General features: G+C 43.1%; 1 protein-coding gene across 7 annotated transcripts in view; it reads right to left on the bottom strand.

Moving 5' to 3' along the window:
• LOC149120375 (uncharacterized) overlaps nt 1–19,183 on the bottom strand; it is a 114,930-nt gene that overhangs the window by 38,650 nt on the left and 57,097 nt on the right. For 3 of the 7 annotated variants that reach the window (XM_089322000.1, XM_089321999.1, XM_089322004.1), the window contains 2 exons: nt 18,959–19,085; nt 7,513–7,610 (listed from right to left, as the gene is read on the bottom strand). The gene's annotated coding sequence lies outside the window, so the exon portion shown is untranslated. Of the gene's footprint in view, nt 1–7,512; nt 7,611–16,324; nt 16,445–17,734; nt 17,829–18,958; nt 19,086–19,183 lie in introns of those variants that run through there. The other 4 variants (XM_089322002.1, XM_089322005.1, XM_089322003.1 and 1 more) reach the window with 2 other exon arrangements.

Genomic DNA, 19,183 nt, shown 5'->3' with positions numbered 1-19,183 from the left:
CAGGGCCCAAGCACTTGGGCCATCCTCCACTGCACTCCTGGGCCACAGCAGAGAGCTGGACTGGAAGAGGAGCCACAGGGACACAACCGGCACCCCAACCAAGACTAGAACCTGGAGTGCCATTGCCAAAAGATAGAGGATTAGCACGGTGAGCCGAAGGGCTGGCCACAACAGCCCAGTTCTAGGCATTGCAGCCATTTAGGGAGTAACCAGATGGAAGACCTCTCATTCTCAGATAGAAGACCTCTCATTCTCTGTCTCTCCCTCTCTCTTACTCTGCCTCTAAAATAAATAACTCTTGAAAAGAAGTAATTGTGGTATACACACAATATGGGATACTATTTAGCAGGAAAAATGCAGTGCTGTCTCTTGCAACAAAATGGATGCAACTGGAAACCATTATACTTAGTGAAATAACCTAGTCTCAAAAAGAAAAATACCATATGTTGTCCCTGATCTGTGGTAACTAACAGAGTACTTAACACGTGTGTAGGAGTGAAATGGGCATTTTGAGATATGGTGCTTTTTTACAAGCCTTGTCTCACTTTGAGGAACAATTTATTTTCTTCAGACTATTTGTTGAACTTTTACTTAGTGTATAGTTAATATTATGAGTATAAAGTTAACTGAAAAATAGATTTCTGTAAGAATTAACAGTGCAAATTGGAGACGGATGAGGAAGAAGTATGGAAGCATGGGATATAGGAAATATTGGATGCGAAGAATCAATATGTTCCTGAATATGTATATAGCAAGTACATGAAATTTGTTTACTTTACATAACATTTTTAAAAAATAGATAATCTGCTAACAAGACTGACAAAGAAAAAAAGAGGAAAAACCCTCAAAACTTCAAGTAAATAAGATTAGATGAAAAAGTAGACATTATAACAAACACTACTGAAATACAAGGCTTCAAAAGGCATTTCCATTCAATACTATATGCTAATAAACTGGAAAACCTTGGAGAAGTGGAGAAGTTTGTAAATACAAATAACTTACCAAATTAAATCCAGAAGATAAACACAATCTGACAGACTCATAAAAAGTAATGGGATTGTAGCAGTAATCAAAATTCTTCCATCAATGAAAAGCCCAAGACTTGGTGGTTTTACTATCAAATTCCACAAAACATTTAAAGACAAACTCCAACACTTTTCAAAGTATTTGAAAACACTGAACAGGATGAAACGCTGCCAAACTCCTTTTAGGAGGCCAACATCACTTAGACACTAAAAACAAAGACACAAAAGGGAAAGAAGACTACAGGCCTATATCCTTGAAGGACATAGATGCAAAGATTCTCAACAAAGTGCTAGCCAAAAAATTCCAAACATCAAAAAGCTCATACATAACTATCAACTGGAATTTATCCAGAAAAAGCCACGGTGGTTCCACATTTGCAAACCAATCAACAGCATAAATTAATCAACATATTGGGAAGAATGAAAACCATACTCTCATTAGATGCAGAGAAAGCACTGGGTATGATTCATTACCCTTTGATGGTAGATATAGAAGGAATATGCCTCGGGGCCAGCGCCGTGGCTCACCTGATTAATCCGCCACCTCCGGCGCCGACATCCCATATGGGTGTTGGGTTCTAGTCCCCGTTGCTCCTCTTCCAGACCAGCTCTCTGCTGTGGCCTGGGAGGGTGGTGGGGGATGGCCCAAGTGCATGGGCCCCTACAACCACGAGGTAAACCTGGGGGAGGCTCCTAGCTCCTGGCTTTGGCTTGCACAGTTCAGGCCATGTCGGCCATTCGGGGAATGAACCGATGGAAGGAAGACCTTTCTCTCTCTCTCTTCCTCTCTCTCTCTCTCTCTCTCTGTCTGTAACTCTGCCTGTCAAATGAATAAAGAAAAGAAGGATTACTCCTGAAAATCATAAAGGTTATATTTGACAAACCAACAGCCAATTTTATGCTGAATGAGGAAAAGATGAAAGCATTTCATCAAAATCTGTAAAAACACATGGGTGTCCACTTTCACCACTCTGACTGAATATAGTATTGTAAATTTTGACAAGAGCAATTGGAGAGCAGAACAAAATAACACGCACTAAAATTAGAAAAGAACAAGTCAAATAATCAATGTTTGCAGAAAACATGATGTTAGGCCGGCGCCGCGGCTCACTAGGCTAATCCTCCGCCTTGCGGTGCCGGCACACCGGGTTCTAGTCCCGGTCGGGGTGCTGGATTCTGTCCCGGTTGCCCCTCTTCCAAGCCAGCTCTCTGCTGTGGCCAGGGAGTGCAGTGGAGGATGGCCCAGGTGCTTGGGCCCTGCACCCCATGGGAGACCAGGAAAAGCACCTGGCTCCTGGCTCCTGCCATCGGATCAGCGCGGTGCGCCGGTCGCAGCGCGCTGGCCACGGCGGCCATTGGAGGGTGAACCAACGGCAAAGGAAGACCTTTCTCTCTGTCTCTCTCTCTCACTGTCCACTCTGCCTGTCAAAAAAAACAAAAACAACAACAAAAAAAAACCCATGATGTTGTTCCTGGAAGAACACAAACATTCCACCAAAATGCTGCTTCAACTGATAATCCAATTCAGTAAAGGTTACATACAAATAAATAGACAAAAATAGCTGCCTTTTTACATATTAACGATGGCCTCACTGACAAAGAGAGCAACAAAAATCCAATTCACAATAACCACAAAAATTAGCATATTTAGGAATAAATTTAATCAAATGAATGAAAGATCTTTATAATGAAAATTATAAAACACTGACCAAAGAACCATCAAGGACACAAAACTGGAAAGGTATTCCTTTTTTTGTGGATTGGAAGAATCTAAATCATTAAAATGTCTATCTCATAAAGAAATCTACAGAATACCAATGACATTCTTTACAGAATTAGAAAAAAAAAAACTCAAATTCATACAGAACCACAGAAGATCCAGAATTGCTAAGGTGATCCTGAGTAAATAAAAATCAAGCTGGAGACATCACAATACCTGACTTCACAGCATACTAAAAAGCTACACTAATTAAAACATCATGTGACTGGCAATAAAAAAACTGAGACACAGACCCATGGAGCGAAACCGAGAATCCCAAAGTTAATGTAAATACATATAGCCACCTGATTTTTGACAAAAGGGTTCAGACCATTCATTGGTGTAAGTATAATCTCTTCAACAAACGGTGCTGGCAAAGCTCGATGTATTCGTGTAGAAGAATGGAATTAGATCCATATCTCTCATCATTTATAAAAATCAACTGAGATGGGGCAGCCGTGCACTTCTCAGAAGACTGTTCTTACAAGTATGGTCAAAAACAGTGAGGCCAGATACCAGTGCTGTGGTGTAGTGGGTAGGGCCACCAGTGGCGCAGGCATCCATTGATCAGACCAATTCCTGCCCTAGCTGCTCCACTTCTGATCCAGCACCCTTTTAGAGGCCTGGGGAACAGCTGTTGAGGATGGGTCGATTGTTTGGGCCTCTGTCACCCTTGTGGGGAGACAACATGGGGCCCCTGGCTCCTGGCTTCTTATAACCAGTGGATGAAAGATCTCTGTCTCTTAATGCTATAATGAGTACTCAAACAGTATATTTCGCTTTGTGTTTCTATGGGGGTGCAAACTGTTGAAATCTTTACTTAATGTATACTAAACTGATCTTCTGTAAAAAAAAAAAAAAAAGAAGACGAAATTATCAATTCCCAACTTGACTCTCACTGGGATTAAACATGACAATAGGTCTGATCTGATTTCATCATCATTTAAAAAATCATCTATTATTTTTCACTTTATGTTTGTGTGGGAGCAAACTGTTGAAATCTTTACTTAATGTATGCTAAACTGATCTTCTGTATATAAAGAGAATTGAAAATGAATCCTCATGTGAATGGAAGGGAAGAGGGAGTGGGAAAGGGGAGGGATGCGGGTGGGAGAGACGATATGGGGGGGAAGGCATTGTAATCCATAAGCCGTACTTTGGAAATTTATATTCATTAAATAAAAGTTAAAAAAAAAATCTCTGTCTCTCCCTCCCTCTCTGTAACTCTGACTTTCAAATAAACGAACAAATCCCCCAAACAAACCAAAAACTCTGTAGTGGTTTCTCATTAAGGGCAGTCCACCTGAGGAAGACAAACCATTCAATCAGATCTGTGTGAGATTCCCCATTCCGCAGAGTGTGAGACTCCTCGTTCCCCAGTCTGCAATGAACATTTTCTCTTGGACTGCTGCTGAGCTGCCTTAGGTTTGCCAGGGCAAGGCAGGCAGACTATTTCCTTGGGAAGTCTGCAGTATGGTTATCTTGTTATCTTTCCTCCTACCTTGGTCATTTTCTTGAGGGAATTCACATCTAATTTTTTGCATGGAGAGCGGAAGTCTGACATTCAAATTCTTAAAATCTCAAATATATTATTTTGGCTGCAGTGTATTTTACCCACTAGTGTTGTAGACAATGAAACTGAATGGGTGGTTACATGGATGTATGAAATATATTTGCTTGAAAGAGACTGAAATCTAACGTTTCTGCTATAAATTGAATCTGGTCTTAATGCCTGTCTATTTCAGGTATTTCTATTTAGGAAACATGATCTACTAATAAAATTTAAGAAACAAAATATTTGGAAGTTCAACTAGTAAAACAAAATAAGAGGAATGTAAATCGGAAAGTTCTCTTGGCAGAAGTCATGTACTCTGATAACTATGTGTCTTCCTCTAAAATACATTAAATGCATGAAGTAGAGATTTTGAACATGCAATGAATTTTTGTAAAACTCCTTTATTCTTTACCAAAGTCACATTGCCTTTAGCAATGATAAAGTAACATCACAAGGGATTTTGTTATGGATGCATTTCCTACATGGTTGATGAAAATTATGTACAGCAATAAAACCAATTTTTATGAAATAGCAAAGTAGAATGATCTTGTATATATTTATTTGATGCATTCATCAAGCCACTTTCCTCTAAAAAATGTGCTGACGAGCATTAATTGATCAAGGGAAAGAATCTATTTATTTAATAAACAGAACAAAGATAGGTCAGAGACCAAAATTTAAGAACTGAGACTATGAAGCTTTTGGAAGCAACTGCAGAAGAAATGCTCCAAGACACTGGAGAGGGGATGACTTCTTAGACAAGACCCTCAAAGCACAGGCAACAAAATCAAAACTAAACAAATGGCATTATATGCAAGTCAAAAGCTTCTGCACAGCAAAGGAAATCATCAACAGAATGAGGAAAAATATTTGTAAGCTAACTATCTGATAAAGAATTAATCATCAGAGTACATCAGCAACTTAAAAAAGAGAACAAGAACAACAGAAAACCAACAACCAGTTAAAAAGTGGCCAAAGGAACTCAACAAACAGTTCTCTAAGGAAATACAAATGTCTAACAAATCTTGGAAAAAATGCTCTACACCGCTAGCCAACAGGGAAATACAAATCAAAACTGCAATGATAAATAACTGCCTTTTCTTAACTGTTAAAATCCACGATATAGAATAACAAATGATGAGAGGATATGAAAAAAGGGGAACTCTGGTACACCATCTGTGGGAATGTAATTCGTTCAAGGACCGTGGAAAATAGTATGGAGATTTCTTAAGAAACCAGAAGGAATTTGTCATATGATCCTGAAATCCCACTGGGTTTATACATATAAGGTATTAGCATCATGTATCAAAGAGATACCTCCACCACCATGTTTTTTGCAGCACTGTTCACAACAGACACAGCAAGATAATACATAAGAAAAATACAGTATATATCTATAATGGAAGTTTTATTCAGGTATAAAACATAGCAACACTTGGTCGGTGCCAAGGCTCACTTGGCTAATCCTCCGCCTGTGGCGCCGGCACCCCATGTTCTAGTCCCAGTTGGGGCACCGGGTACTAGTGCCGGTTTCTTCTCTTCCATTCCAGCTCTCTGCTGAGGCCCAGGAGGGCAGCGGAGGATGGCCTAAGTGCTTGGGTCCCTGCACCCTCATGGAAGACAGGGAGGAAGCACACAGGTTCCTGGCTTCAGATCGGCACAGCGCCGGCCGTAGCGGCCCTTAGGGGAGTGAACCAATGGAAGGAAGACCTTTCTCTCTCTCGCTCTCACTGTCTATAACTCTTTCTCTGTCTCTCTCTCTGTCTGACTCTGCTTGTCAAAAAAAAAAATAACAACACTGGATGCAACTGAGGACATCAGTTAGTGAAATCAGCCAGAGAAATACAAATATCACATGTCTTCTCTTATATGTGGAAGCTAACATTTTTAAAATCAAAACACAAAATCATAAAGAATGCTTTTGTATATCACTATTGCTCAAAACTTTGTTTTATAACCTTGTCAAACCTATGGTTAAGACAATTATACTACTCTTGTGGAACTGTAGTCTTCCTACCTTTCCTTGTTGAATACTATGGATAGTGGTGAATTAAGACTGTGAATAATAAAGTGGATTAAAACTATACCTCATAAAAATAATGAAAAGAAGAGAGACAAGGGAGGGAGAGGACGGGGGAGAGAAGAATGTGGCTGTCTTCCTGGAACAGCACCTATGAAATTCATGAAAATTTATTTTAAAAATAATTTAAAAATAAAGAACATTACACTAGTATAGTTTTAATGATCTGTGATTACTTTAAAATTTATGCTATATGGGTAAATGGTCATTTTCCATTGAACTGTTCATACCTGTTGCTTATTTCCCACTAAACTAGGGCTTCTGTTTCTTTTACCCTTTTTTTTTAAAAAAAAGATTTACTTTATTTACTGTATTTACTTGAAAGGAACAGTTACATACAGAGAGGGAGAGACAGGAAAAGAGATCTTCCATCTGCTCACTTCACTCCACAAATGGCCACAACAGCCAGGGTTCAGCCAGGGTTCAGCCAGGATGAAGCCAGGATGAGGCCAGGAGCCCCTTGCCCCTTCCCCCTCTCCCTCTCCCAAGCACTTGAGCTATCCTCTGCTACTATCCCAGGTGCATTAGCAGGGAGATGGATCAGAGGTAGAACAGCCAGGATTTGAACCAGAGCTTGTACGTGATACCACAGTGCCAGCCCCATGTTTTACTTTTTAAACTTCTTACTTCAAAAAGCATTTACCAAAGTCATATCATCAACGATGTTTTTCATAAGGTTTATGGGTTCATTTGCCAGGCAGAGTGACAGAGACACAAAGAGAGAGCCTCCACCTCATGACTGACTTACTCCACAAATGCCCCCAAAAGCCAGGACTGGGCCAGGCAGAAGCCAGGAGCCAGGAACTACATCTCTGTCTCCCATGTCGGTGGCAGGAACTATGCACTTGGGCCATTGTTTGTTGCCTCCCGAGGAATTACCAGGAAACTGAATTGGAAATGGAGGAGCTGGGACTCACAACAGGCAGGTTGATGCAGGATGCTGACAACCCAAATGCCAGTTTAACCTGCTGTGCCTCAATGCCCACACATTTCTAAACTTTTCAGATTATTACTCCATCTTAGTCCATTTTGGATGCTGTAAGAAAACAGATTACACTGGGAAGTTTATAAACAACAGGGATTTATTACTCACTCTTTTGGAGGCTGGTCACTCCAAGGTCACAGTGTTAGGGGACGCGGTGTCTGGTGAAGCTTCGGTGGCTAATGTCCGTGCACCGTCATATGGCAGAACTGCAAAGGTATAAACAAGCTGCTCCATCAAGCCATTCTTAAAAGGGTGCTGTGGCATAGTGGGTAAAGCCACCTTCAGGCCTGGCATCCCACATTGGCACGGGTTTGAGTACCAGCTGCTCCACTTCTGATCCAACTCTCTTCTCTGGCCTAGGAAACCAGTCGAAGTTGACCCAAGTCCTTGGGCCCCTGCACCCACCTGGGAGACCTGGAATAAACTCCTGGCTCCTGGCTTCAGATTGATTCAGCTCTGGCCATTGTGGCCATTTGGGGAGTGAACCAGCAGAAGGAACACTTTCTCTCTGTTTCTCCCTCTCTCTGTCTGTAACTCTGCCTCTCAAATAAGGAAATAAAACCTTTTTTAAAAAATAAGGGCAGTGACAGCATTCTCAGATTTGCCCTCATGATCTAGTCAGCTCCCAGCATCTCTGCTCCTAAATAACAACACACAGAGTATTACATTTCAACACATGCTCAAAAATTGGCTTTTTGAGAAGATAAACAAAACAGATAATCCTCAGAGGGGGTTCCATAAGGAGGAATAGGGAAAAGGAGGACTGCTATAGGCTAGGATAAAATAGGAAAAACAGACAGAGATTCCCAGGGGAGAGTGGAGATTCTGGAAGAGGAGGAGAGATGCTGTGGATCTGTGTGGAAGCTGCAACAAGCACTGATACAGCACAAGACCCAGCAGCCGAGAGCTGGAGAAAGTGCCGGCTCTGAAGAACAAGGTGAGATCACACTGCAGTGGCCCATGCCACTGCTGAAATAGCTGCAGAGACAGCCTAGCAGACTGTCTTGTATATGTCATGGACCCTGTGAGTAACAGGGTATCCTCTACCCCAGCAGAAAAGAGAGCAATTCTCCCCATCCCCTCACAACAGACCCTGACTAGCAGCTCAGAGAGGGCAGGCACCATGTTGGATGTAAGTAGCTAGTAGCTGCAGCAGCTCTCGTGCAGGCTCCCAGCAACAGTCAGGGAAAAGGCGCCATCTTGTCTCAAGTAGCAACAGCCCAGGTGCACACACCCAGCAACAGGCAGGGAGAAGGAGCCATTCAGACATCATCACTAGCTGCAGAGACTCTTCTAAGTGTCCATAAACTGGCGGGGAGAAGCATGATTGTGAAACAAGCAGTGCTGTGGCCAGTAGCTCTTGTGGACATGTATGACCAGGGATTTCACCACAGGGAAAAATCTGTGTTCCCCAACGACTTTCAGTCTGGCTGGAAAGACTGACAGGGGGCTGCAAATGCACCTATGACTATCACGAGCCCTTAGCCTCTCAACATAATGCAGGCTCTGGAGCTCAAACTGCCTAAGTGGAGCACCCATAGGCAACTGGCTCTCAGAATTTCTCAGCCTCTCCATGGACAGAGCAGGTTAGTGGGGTGGGGTGGATCTTCTGCACCCTGTGTCTATGGGAGCCCTGGTACTGAGACTGTGGGAACCCATGCATGCAGGAGAGGCTGCATGGAGCAGCTGCGTTTCTGGGAGATTACTGTGTGTAGCTCCACAAGCTCAGCACCCTGGCTGCCTGGGGTGGGTCACTGCAGCAGGATCTGTGCTCACAATGAAGACTGCACAGATCCTTTGTGCCATTCATGCAGAACCACAGAACAGAATAGTACCCACTGAGGGCTAACACCTGGGTTAGTCTCACCTTGGAAAAGAGGAGTGAGGGTGTGATTATACCAACAGCAGTGACCGTATCCTCTTTTCTATTAACAAGAGGAGATCTAACATGCCCAATATGGGTGTCATCCTGGACACTGGTCCCACCCTGGAGCAGTGACCAGAGCTGCCTAGTCACAAGCAGCACACACCTCTGGGTATTCATTGAAACAGCAGACACTCCACTAATTCACAGAGACACAGTCCAATAATAAAAGCCATCAGAGGGAAAAAAATTAAGTGTCTCCACAAATGCATAAATATAAAATGCAGAAATTCAAGAAACAAGAATAAAGAAAATAACATGATGCCCCCGAAAAAAAAACACAACACTGCAATATTGGAAGGTGAAGAAATTCATAAAATTCAGGGAATATATTTCAAAAAATTAACTGTAGGCTTACTCAGAAGTAATCAGAAGCAAAACCACAAATTAAATAAATCCGTAACTGATATGCATGAAAATTTTCCCATGAAATTGAGATTTGAAAGAAAAATCAAAATTAAATATTAGAAATGAAGAGTACAATAGATCAAATTTAAAAAATGCGATGGAAAGCCTTAACAACAGACTCCATAAGGCAAATCTCTGTAAAATTAAGAGTAAAACAAAAAGAAGAAGAAATTAGAAAAATGTAAAATAGGGTTGGAGATTTATGGGATACTATCAAATGACCAATATATAGTGTCTTAGGGGTTACTGAAGGCATGGAGAGGGAGATTGGATTAGAAGGCCTTTTAGTGAAATAATTACAGAAAACTTCCCGAATTTGGAGAAAGAAAGTGATGTCCAAGTACAGGAAACACACAGCACTCTTTTTTTTTTTTTTTTTGTCAGGCAGAGTGGACAGTGAGAGAGAGAGAGAGACAGAGAGATAGGTCTTCCTTCTTCCATTGGTTCACCCAATAATGGCCACTGCAGCCAGCGCACTGCAGATGAGGCACCATGCTGATCTGAAGCCAGGAGCCAGTTCCTTCCCCTGGTCTCCCATGCGGGTGCAGGGCCCAAGCACTTGGGCCACCCTCCACTGCACTCCCGGGCCACAGCAGAGAGCTGGACTGGAAGAAGAGCAAATGGCACAGAATCCAGAGCACTGACCAGGACTAGAACACAGGGTGCCGGTGCCACAATGGGAGGATTAGCCTACTGAGCCATGGCGCCAGCCATACAGCACTCCTAATACACATGACCAGAAAAGACCTTCTCTACAACATATTGTGGTCAAATGCTCCACAGTAAAACATAAAGAAGACTCCAAAATGTGCTAAAGAAAAATATCAGATTACTATCAGAGTATCTCCAATTAGACTCACAGCTGACTTCTCATCAGGAATTACTACAAAGAGCTATAGCCCAACAAATCAGGAAACCTAGAAGAAAAACATTCCTGGACACACACAACCCACCAAAATTGACACAGGAACACACAAAAAAGCAACCATACCAATAAACAAAAAAGAAATTGAATCAGTAATGAAGATACTCCCCACAAAGAAAAACCTAGGATTGGACAGTTCCACTGCTGAATTCTATTAGACATTCAAAGAAGAACTAAAACCAATTCTTCTCAAGCTATTCAAAACAACTGAAAGAGAGGGAAGCCTTCCAAACTCCTTCCATGAAGACAGCATCACCTTAATTCCTAAATCAGAAAAGGATACAACAGAGAAATTACACACAAATGTCCCTGATAAGCACACACAAAAAAAATCATCATCAAAATACTAGCCAATTGAATACAACAACATATAAGAAATGATCATTCATCTGGACAAAGGGGGTATTATCCCTGGTACAGCGATTATCAACATTCCCAAATCAATGTGATACACCACATTAACAAACTGAAGAACAAAAAACATATGATTATCTCATCATTAGCATGGAAAGCATTTGATAAAATACAACACCCTTTCATGATGAAAACCTGAAGCAAATCAGGTATAGAAAGAGCTTTCCTCAACACAAGCAAGACAATTTATAACAAACCAATGGCCAGCATCTTACTGAATGGGAAAAGTCGTAACCATTCCCACTAAGATCTGGAACCAGAAAACGGTTGCTTCCCTCTCACATCACTGCTATTCAATACAGTCCTGTATGTCTGAGCAAGCGTCATTATGCAATAAAAGAAATCAAAGGGGTAGAAATCAGGAAGAAGGAAGTCAAACTATCCCTATTTGCAGATGCCATGATTATGTATATAGAGGATCCAAAGACTCCACTCAGAGACTATTAGAACCCATAGGCGGTCCCAATATGGCAGAGCAGGGAGGAGCTTACTGCTGTAGCCCAGGAGATTATAGTTTAAAAAATGTGGAGAGGGTAGTCTCAGGGAAGAGTTAGGGAGAAAACGGCAGAGGAAAGTCTACCAAAATTAGAGAGACAGGGTGGACCTACGTGGCAGGCATGGACGCCCATGGCTCAGGACTCCAGCCTACCCAGCCAAGAGCCTATGGACCAGCACTGGAAAGTGAAGTGAGACCAGACCACAGCAGACCAGCCACTGCTGAAAAAGCTGCAGGAAGAGTCTAGAGGGAACCAGGCTTGGAGCCCCATGGGAGATACTGTACTAGACAAACTACAGGAAAAAAAGAAAAAGAATGGGATGGACACGTTTCTCTCTCCCCAATAACTTTACAACAGCATCCTGTAACATGTCAGTAGAGGGGTGTGATTTTGGATATACATCACAGGTGAGCCAGCTCGTGTCTCTACCCATCAATCAGCCAAGTGGAGACTCTTGATTCTGCTGGGGAGAACTAACAGGGGGCCGACAGCTTGTGACTGTGTGAGGCTTCTGTACTTGGACAGGGAAAAAACTCAGGGTGTGTGGGAGGACTCACAGTGTGGCTAGGACTTTGAGCAGTTACAATGGGAGACTCCATATGCTCAGGGTTTCCTGGTTACCTGTTAGAGATACTGTTAGGGAAACTGATCTTACACTGAGGAATGCACAGATCCTTTGTGTGACCCTTGGGACAGAGCGAATAAATGTATCACAAACTTGCGCATGCCCTTATCCCTGGAGAACTGAACAGAGCTCTTGGCCAAACCCACTATAAGCCTCTAGATTTTCACTGAAAAGTAGACTTTCCACTATCTTAACAGTCATAGTCCAAAGATAAAAGTTGCCACACACCCCCCAAAAAAAGAGAAAGTGGAAACCAACAAGTATCTCCACAAATGCCAAACAATAAATGCACCAATTCTAGAAACAAGAATAGGAAGACAACATAATGTCACCAAAAGAATGTGATACTTTGGGGCCAGCACTGTGATACAGTGGGTAAAGCTGCATTTGCAGTGCCAACATCCCATATGGATACTGGTTCGAGTTCTGACTGTGCTGCTTCCAATCCAGCTCTCTGCTCTGGCCTGGAAAAGCAGTGCAATATGGTCAAAGTCCTTGGGCCCCTGCAGCCACATGGGAGATCCCCAGAAGAAGCTCCTGGCTCCTGGCTGCAGATCGGCATAGCTCCGGCCATTGCAGACAACATGGTAATGAGCAGCTGACAGAAGACCTCTCTCTCTCTCTGCCTCTCCTTCTCTCTCAGTAGTGCTGACTTTCAAATAAATAATAATCAAACCTTAAAACAAAGAACATGACACTTCAATGCTAGATTGTGAAGGTGATGAGATAGAAGAATTGAAAGAAATGGAATTCAAAAAATTGATCATAAGATTACAAAGAAGTAGTCTGGCACTGTGGCTCACTTGGCTAATCCTCCGCCTGCAGCGCTGGCACCCTGGGTTCTAGTCTCAGTTGGGGTGCCGGGTACTAGTCCCGGTTGCTCCTCTTCCAGTCCAGCTCTCTACTGTGGCCCGAGAGGGCAGTGGAGGATGGCCCAAGTGCTTGGGAGACCGGGAGAGAAAAACAGCTCCTGGCACCAGTGCAGCCTTGGCTATTTCAGGTATCTCAGAATTCAATCAGTGGATGAGATTCTTTCTCTAATTCCCATTCTCTCAAATAAATGAATAAAAATTTTCAAAAATTTCAAATTTTCAAAAAATGTTGACTTTATCCCCAGCCCATACTTTGCTTTGCCTAAGTGTTGATGGCACGTATAAATATAAAGCTTTACTATTTCAATTTACACTGGAAGAAGACACTAAAGAAAAGGAAAGGAGGGGCTGGCACTGTGGATAGCAGCCTAAACCTTTACCTGCAGCACAAGTACCCCATATATTCATCAGTTCAAGTCTCAACTGCCCCACTTCCAATTCAGCTCCCTGCTGATGGCCTGCATAAAGGAGTGGAGGATGGTCCAAGAGCTTGGACATCTGCATGCCCATGCAGAACCGTGGGTACATGGGTAGGGACTCCTGGCTCCCAAGTTTGGCCTGGCACAGCTTGGGCCACTACAGCCATTTCAAGTGTGAACCAGCTGATGAAGGACCTTTCTATCTGTCTTTCCCTCTGTCTGTAACTCTGCCTCTCTAATAAACAGATCTTTAAAAAAACAGAAACAAACCAGCCATATGCTTCAGCAATCCCACCACTGGGTCTACACCCAAAAGAAATGAACATTATTCTATCAAAGAGATACCTCCACCACCATGTGGATTGCAATATGGTTCACAGCAATCACAAGGAATAAACATGGATTTATTTATAAAGATTAAACAAAGATTTCTATCATCAGATGAATGCATAAGGAAAACATGGTATAGATATACAATGAAATGTATTTCAGGATTTAAAAATAATGAAATTTTATCAAGTGCATCAAAATGGAGTTACTGGAGGACTTCATCTTAGAGAAATCAGCCAGAAAAAGAAAAATACCCACATGTATTACCTTACATGTGAAAGTTAACTTTTTGAAAAAAAAATCAAAACACAAAAAAAGAAATATAAATGTGAATGTGTATCACTACTGTCGCAAATATACTCCTATAAAACTTTGTTTGAAAACTGGACAAAACAATGGTTAAGAACAGAATACTGGATCTGGAATTATGGCATAGTAGGTTAAGCATCCATTGTAGTGCCGGCATCCCATATGGGCACCAGTTTAAGTCCAGCTGCTCCACTTCCAATCCTCTTCCTTGCTGATGGCCTGAGAAAGCAATGGAAGATGGCCCAAAGGCTTGGGCCCCTGCAACATAGTGGGAAAGATGGAAGAAACTCTTGGTTCCTGGCTTTGCACTGGGCCACCTCCAGACATTGTGGCCATCTGTGGAATGAACCCATATTTATGGAAGACCTCTAACTCTACGCCTCCCTCTCTCTGTAACAATACCTCTCAAGAAAACTAATGTTTTTTTTTTTTTTAAAAATTAATTTCCTAAAATAAAAGATCATACTGCTCCAGTAGAACTTTATTCTTTGTACCTTTTTCCTATGAATATTATTGTTACCCTGAATATTACATGGATTATAATCATATCATGAAAAATAGATGAAAAGAGCAAAGGAAGGAGGGGAAAGGGGAAGAGAGGAAATTCTGGGTTTATTCTTAGAACTGTACCTACACAATTCATGAAATATATTCTCTTTTCATTCATTTTAAAAACAATTGAAGGGGTAGGGGCTGTGTGGCAGTGTGTTAAATCCCAGGCTTGAAAGGTGAGCATCCCACATGGGCACAGGTTCTAGACCCCAATGCTCCTCTTCTGATGTAGCTCTCTGTTATGGCCTGGGAAAGCAGTAGAAGATGGCCCAAGTCCTGGGGCCCTGAACCCACGTGGGAGACCCGCAAGAAGCTCCTGGTTCATAACTTTGGATCGGCTCATTTATAGCCATTGTGGCCATTTGGGGAATGAACCAGCAGAGGGAAGACCACTCTCTCTACCTCTACACCTCTTTCAGTAATTCTGTCTTTTAAGTAAGTAAAAGTAAATCTTAAAAAAAATTTTGAAAAGAAAAAAGAATGTAGCATTAGTATAGTTGTAATGATCTGTGATTACTTTAAATTTAGGGTGTATGGGAAAAATGGTCATTTTTCCATTCAACTGATTATACTTGTTGCTTATATTCCCTATAAACTAGGGTTTCTGTTCTTCCCTTAATTTTATGAGATTTACTTTGTTTATTACAAAGACACTGTTACATACAGAGAGAAAGAGGGATAGATCTTCCATCTGCTGGTTCACTTCTCAAATGGCCAAGACAGCCAGGACTGCACCAAGATGATGACAGGAGCCAGGAGCTTTTTCCAGGTGTCCCACATGGCTCCTAAGTCACAAGCACTTGGGCTGTCCTCTGATGCTTTGGTGCTTTAGCATGGAGCTGGATCAGAAATGGAGTAGAGACCAGTGCTGTGGCATAATGAGTAAGGCCACCTCCTGCAGTGCCGGCATCCCATATGGGTGCCAGTTCAAGTCCAAGCTTTTCAACTTCTGATCCATCTCTCTGCTATAGCCTGGGAAAACAGTAGAAGATGGCCCAAGTCCTTGGGCCCCTACAACTGTGTAGGAAGACCCTGAGCAAGCTCCTGGCCCCTGACTTTGGATCAGTGCACCTCCGGTAGCTGCGGCCTTCCAGGGAGTGACCCAGTAGATGGAAGACCTCTTACTCGCTCTCTCTACCTCTGCCTCTTTATAACACTGTCTTTGAAATAAATAAATAGATCTTGAAAAAAAAGAAGTGGAGTAAATGAGATTTGAACCAGCACCTGTATGGGATGCCAAATATTGCCTCAACCCTACTTTTTGGTTACTGAACTTCTTATTTGGTAAAGCACTTAGCCTTTTACTAAAATGCAAATATAAAAACCATCCAAAAATGGATGAAAGGAAGGAAGTAAGGAAGGGAGGAACAAAGGGAGAAAGAAAGGAAGAGGTACACTGGGAAAGACAGTTTTGAAAGCAGAGCAGAAAAGGGAATGTCAGCCGGCGTCGTGGTTCAACAGGCTAATCCTCCGCCTAGGAGCACCCGCACACTGGGTTCTAGTCCTGGTCGGGGTGCTGGATTCTGTCCCAGTTGCCCCTCTTCCAGGCCAGCTCTCTGCTATGGCCCAGGAGTGCAGTGGTGGATGGCCCAAGTGCTTGGACCTTGCAACCCACGGGAGACCAGGAGAAGCACCTGGCTCCTACCTTCGGATCAGCGCAATGTGCCAGCCGCAGTGCACTGGCTGCGGCGGCCTCTGGAGGGTGAACCAGGCAAAGGAAGACCTTTCTCTCTGTCTCTCTCTCTCTCTCTCACTGTCCACTCTGTCAAAAAAAAAAAAGGAATGTCGTTTATTCTTAGAATTATTCTATAAAATATACCCAAGAATTATTTTAGCCTAAAAAACAAATACAGGCCGGCGCCGCGGCTCACTAGGCTAATCCTCTGCCTAGCGGCGCCGGCACACCAGGTTCTAGTCCCGGTTGGGGTGCTGGATTCTGTCCCGGTTACCCCTCTTCCAGGCCAGCTCTCTGCTGTGGCCCGGGAGTGCAGTGGAGGATGGCCCAGGTGCTTGGGCCCTGCACCCCATGGGAGACCAGGAAAAGCACCTGGCTCCTGGCTCCTGCCATCGGATCAGCGCAGTGCGCCGGCCGCAGCGCGCCGGCCGCGGCAGCCATTGGAGGGTGAACCAACGGCAAAGGAAGACCTTTCTCTTTGTCTCTCTCTCTCACTGTCCACTCTGCCTGTCAAAAAATAAAAAAATAAAAAAATAAAACAAAAACAAAGACAAAAACAAAAACAAAAACAAACAAACAAAAAAATACAAGTCGGCGCCGTGATTCAATTGGCTAATCCTCCACCTTGAGGTGCCGGCACACCGGGTTCTTGTACCGGTTGGGTCACCAGATTCTGTCCCAGTTGCCCCTGTTCCAGGCCAGTTCTCTGCTATGGCCCAGGAGTGAGTGGAGGATAGCCCAAGTCCTTGGGCCCTGCACCTCATGGGAGACCAGAAGCACCCGGCTCCTGCCTTCGGAGCAGCATGACGCGCCGGCCACAGCACGCCAGCCGCAGCGGCCATTGGAGGGTGAACCAACAGCAAAAGAAAGACCTTTCTCTCTGTCTCTCTCTCTCACTGTCCACTCTGCCTGTCAAAAATAAAAAAATAAAAAACCAAATACATCCACTGGAGACAACATCAATCTTTAATAGAAATTTATATAAAATGGGTAAGCACTCACATTTCAGGAAAATTAAATACATAAAATTTGCACATTCATAAAATTCTGTACATGGAAAATCCTGACTTTCATAAAAATGTAAGCTTGCAAATCTTTCTGTAGAAATAACCTAAAAAATAAGAGTATAAAGGCTATATAATTCAGAATAAGTGTGACTCAAAAATAACACTGCATTGTAAAGAATGACACATCCTATAAAGTAAAACATAAGGAAGAATTTGCATTCATAAACAATGTGACAGTGTAAAACAAAAAGACATGGTTTGACAGATCATAAAATAAAGGAAATATCAGAGATGGAAAAAATCAAATGAGGAATAGCAAGTACTAGAAAGTATACATTGCAACATAAGGGGAAGATATTTCAAGAACTCCTACCTGGTAAAGTGCTGCAGGACTAAGTCATCCCCAGCCCCCAAACAGCAATGGGAACAAAAACTCCATGAAAGCAGAAGCTTTCACACAGGGCTGCCTAGAAGGATATGGAAAACATGCACCATGACAAAGCTGTGTGCAGTTCATCAAAATGTCTTGAAAGCAAACTCACAACCACTTCTTTCCACAAACTTTTCAAAGTACCTCATGTTGGCCCCTGCATTACATTAAATAACTAGAACAAATGCTGGCACATAACAGAAACATCTTTGAAAGACAAAGAAATACACCTTTACCAAGAGAGAGTCCTCTGCCCAAATTCAGATTCTATAAGCTGACCTCAAGCCACAAATTTCAATCCAGGCTAGATCAGGTTCTTGTCTTCCTAAGCACACATAAATCCAGTTTTCTCCCACATAAGCCTCTCTCCATCCATGGTACTCTGGAGACTTTTGTTGAAGTTTCCTTATTAACCGTGCACTCATACCACAGTCCCTAAGAAAGACCACACTATACCCCTCACCATTTTCTTACCCTCACTTTTCCTAAGGTCTGTCCCAGATCTAACACTTGGAGACTCCACCAGTTCTACTGGTACACCTACCAGCTCCTCCCTATTACAACTCTACTGAAAGTCACCTGACCTCCTCCATACAATCCTTCCATTTCCCTATCTATATCCAGGATGGCGATATACAGAAATTACCTGATTTCAGCTCCCAACACATTGCATGCCCCAGGTTCTTCCATGGCATCTAACAATCCAATCACACCACACAATTTACTTCCAATCCCATCATTCTTAGCCCCGAAATCTAAAACCCAAACTTTTATTAACACATCTCTCCAAACCAGACTTCTTGGGTTTTGTACTCTGACTCAACAGCACACACTTGTCCTCCAGGTCTCGCTCCCATTTCCTGCATACCCAAGTATTCCCCTATTACCATGTTTTTTGGCCCCTAGTGCTCTGCAGAGCCCTGGGGAACTCATTCTCCAACATACTACCCACTCCTGTTTCCATGCTCTCACACTCTGCTGAAGCCCACCAGGCCCCTGCATTTCTCCCCATGCCTGTGGGGCTACCCCACATGACCCTCCCTGCCACAGGGTGGAAGTCTACATCGTGTCAGCCTGGGCCGCCCAACCCCTGGGAACGGGCTATCCCTTCCCTTCCCCTTGTGCACTCAGGACATGGACACAACTAAGGGGGCCACATATGCTCACCAGTTGCTTCTCTCCCGGAAGAAGGTCCAGCTGACATTGAGCAGGAAGCTGTGCAGTCTCCAGAACTGGAAGAACACCCGGCAGCTGAGCTTCAGCGTCCACTCTGGGTGAGTTTCACATCCGTGCTCTGTGGGAGGGAGCAGAGTAGACAGACATCCACTTCTTGGCTTCCTCACAATAGATCTGCTGCCCCCCCGTGCCTCCAAACCTGCAGATTTGGGGGGA

Source organism: Oryctolagus cuniculus, chromosome 19 (genome assembly GCF_051225735.1).
Source record: "Oryctolagus cuniculus isolate XC-2025 breed Fujian yellow rabbit chromosome 19, ASM5122573v1, whole genome shotgun sequence".
Lineage (NCBI taxonomy): Eukaryota > Metazoa > Chordata > Mammalia > Lagomorpha > Leporidae > Oryctolagus > Oryctolagus cuniculus.
The sequence above is the reverse complement of the archived record's forward strand: the minus strand, read 5'-3'. Positions and strand labels throughout refer to the sequence as shown.